Here is an 8,889-nt window from a genome sequence, read left to right as displayed (position 1 = left end):
TCAAGAATTATCAGAGGAGCTTGGAAGATGCAGACTCCTGGATTTGACTGAGACTTATATCTTCAAGGAAGCCCATAATTCTGTACTAGAGTAGTAGATTGGACCCTAAAGATTTCTATGTGTGTGTGTGTGTGTGTGTGTGTGTGTGTGTGTGTCCGTGTGTCCTGGGACTCCCTGTGTAGACCAGGCTAGCTTTGAACTCTCAGAGATCCGCCTGCCTCTGCCTTCTGGTGCTGGGATTAAAGGCGTGTGCCTACATATCTGCAGATACCCACATCTTAACCCCCAGTCCCAAGACTGTGTTGTATTACATGAGGAAGGGGGAGCTGAGGCCCTATATGAATTGAAGGTTACTACTTAAGTAACTTCAAAGTGAAACGTTAGAACAGGGGTATAGTTCTGCCGTGGAGCACTTCTCCAGTGTGTGCAAGCCTGGGGGTTTAGCCTCACCATCACAATAACCATAAATAAAACAAAGCATCCAATGTCTGAGGTTACTTGGTTGAAACAAGCTGAGTGAGTCTTTCTAAAGTATATACAGATAAAACCTTTGTTGTCATGATCGATAGTCTTAGGCACCAAGGACTTTGGGAAATAGTCAGAACATGGTAGCCAACCCCTCACACTCTAGAACTCAGTCAAAAGTGATTGAGGCACAATCTAAGTAGGATTACAGTCCTTATGGGGAGAGGATAATAGGAGAAGGCAGTTTGTTTGGAGGATGCACCTTGTGGGTACCCCAGTCTGGACTACTCTAGAACCGAGAGAACTTCGGCTAAGCCCTGAGTCTTTGATGCATGGTGCTCCCTGACTGTGGGTCTATTGCAGCAGCCTAACCAACTACAACTGGGTAAATCCAAGGCGGGGGTCTCTAATGCAGCAGACAGAAACGAAAGGGTCTGCTGAAGAAGGAAGCAGGGAGAAGAGATTGGCGTGATACAAAGCCAAGCTCAGTCAGTGATGCCTGGACCCCAGGATGAAAGGAGGTCACAGGACCAGTGATGCCAGAAGTTTCTAGAAGTCAGAAAAAGCAGAGAAATACTCTGGCCCCTGGAACTGAAAGGAACACAACCCTGTGACAGTGTGGCAGACTGAAGAATCCTAAGGTGACATTGGAGCGAGAAGGCTACAGCAACAATCGGAAATGAACAACAACGTCCCCTGTTTCTGAGGACCGCTGGGCTGCTCCACCAGCCTATGCCGTAGGAATGGGCTGCCAGCCAGGTGAAATTTGGAATGGACACAGACACTTCCAGGACTGCATGGTGTCCTGTCTTAGGCACTGTCCGTACCAGCTAGTGCTGGGAAGCCCAGATGAGTGATACAGGGGATCCTTGGGAAACACGGGACAACTAAGCAAGCACTAGAAGGGTTTACAGGGAGGAGAAGCAGCAAGCACAGGGACAAAGTCTGGATTCAAAAGTCATCATGACTCAGAGTGACAGTCCCCTTATGGCAGACACAGGGCAGGGATGGGGACTGCACAGGCGGCCATCGTAATGCCTCATGCACCACATGCTCGACCACTTGGTGACAGAACGATCTGGCTCCCCACCTTATCCCTGAGCAGACACAGGACGTGGGTAGCTGCTTCCTTCCTGGGGTCTGCACCAGCCACCTTCCTTCTCCTGCCGTCCTCTTACCTCCAGGCCTAGAGACAGAGAGGACAGATGGGCTGTCAGACTGTTAGTCACCCTCATGTGTCTCTGAGCGCCTCCAGACGCTGCCCCTGGCGTCTCAGCTCTACCTGCCTGTGTGTCACTCACACATTCTTCAAGATAACCTGAGCAGGTCACACCGGAGGGTGGGGGCGGGGTGGGTATTTACGATTCTCCTTGTGTGAGGATCTTAGGAAAGACAGGAAGAGTAGCAGGGTGGATGCAGGGGACAGAGGGACAAGCAAGTGGGTTGTCATTTCTGTTTGGGAAAGTGGAGACATTCCTCTGGAAAATGGGCCATGGTGACAAACAGACCAAGTGTATGGAACCAGATGCTTAAAGCCTGCTTTGTGTGGTAAATACTTTATGCTTTTAAAATTCTTTAAATTAAGCACTTACTTATCTAGCATGAGTATGTGAGGAAGTCATGAGTAACTCCTAAGAGTGAGCTCTCCCCTCCCATGTGGGCTCTGGGGCTGGGACTCAAGTCATCGGGTTTGCCTATGAGCACTTTTACCTTCTGAGCCATCTTGCCAACCCCACCCCCAAGTTTTAAGCACCCTCAAACAGTATGATTAAATGAAAAATGTTCTCCAGAGACTCTTCATCCCCAGCTGGTAATACTATTGGTTTTGGAAGGTGGTGAGGCTTGGTTGCCAGAAGTAAATCACTAGGGTGGGCCTTGGAGGGTACACCCTCTCCTCATATAACACTTGTTCTCTACTTCTTGGTCTAACATGACCAAAACAGTCACACACACACACACACACACACACCACACATGTCCACACACACCACATATACCACACACATAGAACATGTACACAGGGACTACATACATACACATTACACACACCACTGACACACAATGTACATATACATACACATTACACATACCATCAACACACAACATGCACATATGTACACATTACACAGACCTCACACATACACACACATACGTATACATACCAGCACCACGAGGAACAGAGCTGTTAAACTGTCTTCCTCATCACTGTGGACTGAAACCTCCATCATGAGCCAAAGCAATAAGTTTCACCTGTCAAATATCTGGCCATAGCAAGAAAACAAGACTTTTTAATTGTTTTGAAACAGGGTCACACTATGTAGCCTTGACTAATTTGAAACTGTCTTTGTAGGCCAGGCTGGCTTTGAACTCACAGAGATCTCCCTGCCTCTGCCCCCTAAACTCTGGGATTAAAGACATGCATCACCACATCTGACAGAAAAATTTCAACACCTTAAAACAGAGGTGTGGGAGTTCGAGGCCAGCCTGGTCTACAAGAGCAAGTTCCAGGAGAGCTGTGACACAGAGAAACCCTGTCTCAAAAACAAAACAAAACAAAACAAACAAACAGAGGTACGCCAGGTGGGGGTGGCGCAGTCGGGTGGTGGTGGCACAAACAAGTCTTTAATTCTAGCACTTGGGAGGCAGAGGCAAGAGGATCTCAGTGAGTTCAAGGCCAGCCTGATTTACATAGTGAGTTCTAGGACAGCCAGGGCTATTACACAGAGAAACCCTGTCTAGAAAAAAAAAAAAAAGTGCTCCAATCCCTTTGAACAGACTTTCCCCAACATCTTATAGCAGAGAACAGCAGAGCTGGATTTGAACCCCAAATCCAGATTTATTTCTCCATACTCCCCCAGACACAGCAGAAGTAAGGCAGAAGTGGGCTTCTGAGGATGTGTCCAGGGAGTTGAAGAGGAGGCTTAGCGCTGACCTCTTGAGCAGGCCATCTGTGGAGGCCGCTTCTCTGGGTTTCCCTTGACAACCTTTATTTTCCACGATGACATTGGAAGCAGCTGACTCAAAAGAGCAGCTGAAGCAGGGAGGAGGAATTCGAGATTGCTGCAGGATTTCTGTCACCCGTCCGATAGCCATTTGTAAGAAGCGGTTTGGCCCATAGCACGGAGTTTTTATTGGAAGGTATGTGACCCAAATACCGAATAAAAGGCCAGGGTAGAGCTAAGCACACTCTCTCTTGGGTGTGGGCGAGCTGGCAGCAAGCCATGGGAGCACGCATGGATGGCGGCTGGGTGCTCATCCCTTTTGGAACAACGCAAGCGACGGTGTATTGGCAGGACCCACAGTGGTGTGGCAGCTTCATTTTGCCCTGTGAGTGCAGTACATTGATCCTGATTTGTCTATTAATAAACCGTACATGACCTCAATTGGCTTCCTTCTTCACCAGGCAACTGCTGTTCTCCGTAGCAAGGGTAACTAGCGAGGATCCCTAGCAATCTTGCCATCCAGAGGCAGGGGCCACACCAGAGCTCACCAGGGTTACCCAACAAAGCTACAGAGGTTTTCAGAATTAGCACCCTTCACAAGCTGATTCTACCTGGATCTTCCCCCTACCCAAAAGAGGGATGTCCCAGAGTCCAAGGATGACACCAAGAAGACAAGAAGTCCAAAGCGATAGGCAGAGTCTGTCTACTCTGGGAGAACCCAGGGTGCGGGACAGGTAAGCTGGTTAGGTTCTGTCCACTTCACACAAGCCAGAGTTATCTAGGAAAAGGACAGACATCTCCAGTGAGAAAATGCCCCTATCGGCAAGGCTGAGGTGGGCGGGTTCACCCCACTGTGAGTGGGGCTACCTCAGAGCAGGTGATACTGGATGCAGTAAGAAAGTAGACTGAACAGGTCAGAGGGAGCAAACTAGTAAACCGCGCTCCTCCATGGCCTCCGCTTCAGTTCCTATTTCTAGGTTCCTGCCTCGGGTGCCTGCCCTGCTTTCTCTCAATGACCAACTGTGACTAGAACATATAAGCCCAATAAATCTTCTCCTTTCCAAGTTGCTTTTGGTCATGGTATTTATCAGAACAGAATCTGGGGCTACAGGCATCTGGAGAACAGGCCTAATGGTCACAAGCAAAGCAGAGAACAGAACCCTTGGAAGGGATGCGACCTCTCCTGGAGACTCTCACTGTAAGCATGAAGAACAACAATACTACAGCATTAGTCTTCTGAGACCACGTCACGGATTCCTCAGGGCTGAATGGCTTTAAACCACAAGGGTTAAAGGCCTCAGTTTCCAGGGGCAGAAAATTGGGGCAGTAGCTGAGCTCTCTGGGAACTGGGACGAAGATAGAAAGACCTGGGGTGAGAAAACATGTGTCACACAGATGAAGTCACAAGGCATTGTCACGAAACAGATGCCCACACACTCACCACTAGGTTTAAGTCTTGATGTTAACCACTTCCGGCACAGCGGCCCAGGTGTTCTCTGTCCCCTGCTCCCACACTGCTCCCACCAGCCATGTGACAGAGTCCCTGGCTTTCCTGGCCGTGGTGCAGCACACAGACACCTCCAACCACTATTGTTTGGTCTTGTTTTAGTCTCAAAACTTGCATACACATTGCGTCGTGGTTGAATGTCTGCTGGGACCTTCCTGTCCCCGTGACAAGCTGCCTCGGAAGGACAACCACACTCTTGCTTCTGGTTTCAGTTCCTTTATTTTCGTTGCTACCGTGGTCACTGGTGCGAACCGGAACTCGGTACCTAAACTGCAGTGTAAGTCACTTGAGGCTTGAGGGTTTTTTTTTTTCCCCCTCAGTATGCAAATTGGGGAGGGCAGTCGGTAAATCCTTCCCTTTCATCAGCCTCTAACCCTGCAGTGCTTGGAATGCCTTTCTCTCAAGTCCTCAGCTACCCGACCAATTCAGCACCCCTTCTCTGTAAGGGGTCCTCAGAGGCATTCACTACTTCCTGAAGAGCAGGAACCACCGGCTTGTTCTTCAATGAACTGTCTTCCTGGTCCCTGACCGCCTCCCTCCTTCTGCCCTCCTTTCCTCCTGGGAGGTAAGAGCCGTATAGAAGTTGGTCATGCTCTGCCCCAGCCTACACCCTCCCTATTTACAACGAAGTTGCCTCCTCTCCCCCTCTGCCTTCTCAGAGTCTACATCTCTGTATCCCCACCCCAGGAATGAGACACACAGCCCTGCATCCCACCCCAGGAATGAGACACACCGCTCTGCACCCCAGGAATAAGACACACAGCTCTGCACCCCAGGAATAAGACACACCACTCTGCACCCCAGGAATAAGACACACAACCCTGCACCCCACCCCCACCCCAGGAATAAGACACACAGCTCTCCCTGCATCACTGCAGCTCTGCCTTGCTCAGAGGAGAATGCTTTCCCCATCATGGATGTGGGAAAACATCACTCTGGCAGCCAGCCTTCAACTCACATCAGAAGGCCCCGCCCACTCCCACAGGGACTCCAGCCCTAAGGCACATTGTCCAAGTCATCCATGTCTTGGTATGATAAGTAGAATTTGTGGAGATCCTAGCAGGGAGATATAAAGTTTTTTGTTATGTTCAGGTTCTTTTTTGATGTGTCAAGTCAAGAATCTTGGCAAGTAGGCCACTACTCAGAGGGATACCATCTTCATCGGTGGCATTGTTGTCCCTGAGGTTCTGCTATCAAGTTTTAACCTGTTGCTCTGTCACCTGCACTCAGCTATCACAGACCGCCACGGAAGAAACCGGCCCAGCAGGAGCTCTAGCGGGCTAGTGTCCTGGTATGTCCCCCAGTTCCCACAGGGCCACTAGGATGAGGGCTGGTTCCAGCAGCAGCCACCCTGAGCACTGCCCAGCCAGGAGGGAGCCTGTCCCCTTTGAGGAAAACTGAGCCCCTCGACGACAGCTGTTCTGCTCTGTTCCCATCTGCCACATGGCACTTTGGCTATAGACAGTGGTTTCCTGCAGGTTACCCCACAGCCCTAGGGGACGCAGTGGGTACCGAAGGCAAAAGCTGGACTTGGAGGACAGCACTTGGTGTAGGAGGTTTGGAGAGAAAAAGCTATGCCCATATTCCCAAATACTGTTCATAAATGTTCTTTTACATTTAAAGGGGGATATGATATAGATATGAATAATTTACGTTGGTATGGATCTTGGTTTATTTATATAAATTTAAGGTCAATCTTGTATGTATATTTCTGCTCTTGATTGAGGTGTTGTGATTGTGTAGTTCATTTAAAAGATGTAATGTATAATTAAGAAATATAGATAACCCTCTGTAATAGCCAAGTTTGTAGTCATGTTAGTTAGATTTTCTCAATGTGCATAGATATATTTCAGATGGATAGGCATTCTTCATATCTTTCAAAGACTACAAAATATGGCATTTAAAATGTTTTGATAACTTAGGACTTTTCATGACAATGAGACACGTCTGCTCCTGGCAGCAAAAGCTACTTCAATGGGAAGATGGGCATCGAAGAGGCTCCTTATGGAGCAGAGGGGATTGAGGATGTTAGAGGGAAACCGTCATCTGGAACCTCAGCGTAGGTTACTCTGTAACCTCTGCTCTAATAGCGCTCCCGTAACTGCAGGATACATCAGAGGCTTCTCGGAGATGCTGTGAGCCCCAGAACCGGCCCATGTCCGTATCCTCATTGACACTGTGTTCAGCCCTTGTCACGTGTTTGTAAGCCATGGTTCATTTGAAGAGGCAGAGCCATTCTGCCTATAAAGAATGAGATGGATTATAACAAGCCGACTTTATGTGGGGTAGGAGCTTGACCTTGATCCTCTGCAGGATCTTGTTCCATGGCCAGCAGGACAGAAAGCTGGGAAGGAAATTCACACTGTTGGGGACCAAGGGCAAGCTGGAGCCCACACTGTATCCAGTGTCTTCCATTATGTCCCAGGAGGTGAAGAACCAACAGAGGACCAAGTGTGGGAGCCCACACTGTATCCAGTGTCTTCCATTATGTCCCAGGAGGTGAAGAACCAACAGAGGACCAAGTGTGGGAGCCTACACTGTATCCAGTGTCTTCCATTATGTCCCAGGAGGTGCAGAACCAACAGAGGACCAAGTGTGGGAGCCCACACTGTATCCAGTGTCTTCCATTATGTCCCAGGAGGTGAAGAACCAACAGAGGACCAAGCGTGGCAAGAATGAACGCAGTGGCTGTGTCATCCCAGGACATGGCCAGGTGGACCCATGTCCGTTGCTTCAGTGTCTCTCTGTCCTGGCTTTCTGATATAAATAGGGCCGTCTCATTCTACTTCCCCATCTTGTGCAGAGTTCTTTTAAGGTCAACCCTAACCCAAAGGAGATTCCGGGGCAAACACTGCAGCTCATTTAAGTTTGATCAGACACTTCACGGGGCCGCTTCCTTTGCCTAGAATGTCCCACATTTCCCTCCTGGACAGCATTCCTCTGCGTTTGCTACAGCTCCACTCAGCGGGCTCTTCACTCCCGAGAGTCCCCAGGCCCCTCACTCAGTACTCGCAGGCCTCGTTACACAGCACTCTGTACTCTAGGGAGCCATCTAACCTCTGTCCTCCATTCCCAATGTGAGGGCTGGGACAGCTGGGACGCCACTGAACCCTGTCTCAGCCGGTGCCCTGTACACTAACCCTTCGAGGCGAATGTTATGTTCCTTTTCCACAGAAAGAAGCTACAGCTCCTAGAGACAGAAGTGTCTCACAGTATTGTACTGCCGAGCTACCCAGGGGCAGAATCTACACCGGCGGATCCACAGCCCACATTCTTAACTACCTAGCATTCTTTCTTACTTATGCACTTATTGCGTTGGTGCACACCTGCCACGGCATGCATGTGGAGCTCAGAGAATGACTTGGGGGAGTCACTCTCTCTTTCCAACATGTGGGGCCCAGGGACTGAACTCAGGTGGTAAGGCTTGATGGAAGTGCCTTCCCCACTGACCATCTCACCAGCCTACCCACTGATCAGGTTTTAAGGTAGGAAAGCTAAAGTGTGGTGACAACGGTGACCACTTGGTCTTTCCTCTAAGATGTGTTTGTGTATCTGTGTATTATGAGTATATGTGTGCTCGTAGCTGAGGGAGCAGAAGGCAGCTTTGTGTCCCTTGGAGCTGGGGTTACAGATGGCTTGGGTTGGCCTTATGTGAACACTCAGAACTAAACTCTGGTCCTCTGCAAGAGCAGCAAAAACTCAGTTGTTGAACCACCTCTCCATCTGTTTTTATCTTCACATTATTTCTTTTGTTTGCTCTGAAACAGAATCTTCTGTATTGTCTAGATCAAGTCAGAGTAGCTTTGAACTCATGGCCCTCCCACCCCCATCCTTGGGGTGCTGGGATTACAGGGGTGTGCCCTAGGATCTCCATCCCTGGGATGTTGGGATTACAGGGGTGTGCGCTGGGATCTCCATCCATGGAGTGCTGGGATTACAGGGGTGTGCCCTGGGATCTCCATCTCTCAGGTGCTG

The 8,889-nt window shown here is 49.4% G+C and overlaps 1 long non-coding RNA gene across 1 annotated transcript; it reads left to right on the top strand.

Moving 5' to 3' along the window:
- The first annotated feature begins 4,994 nt into the window (after positions 1–4,994).
- Positions 4,995–8,630, top strand: LOC125399013 (uncharacterized). The gene is made up of 2 exons (XR_014998884.2): positions 4,995–5,479; positions 6,007–8,630. It is a non-coding gene; the product is annotated as an uncharacterized LOC125399013 (long non-coding RNA).
- Positions 8,631–8,889: the final 259 nt, after the last annotated feature.

Source organism: Myodes glareolus, chromosome 21 (assembly GCF_982192425.1).
Source record: "Myodes glareolus chromosome 21, mMyoGla1.1, whole genome shotgun sequence".
NCBI classification, from domain to species: Eukaryota; Metazoa; Chordata; class Mammalia; order Rodentia; family Cricetidae; genus Myodes; species Myodes glareolus.
The sequence above is the reverse complement of the archived record's forward strand: the minus strand, read 5'-3'. Positions and strand labels throughout refer to the sequence as shown.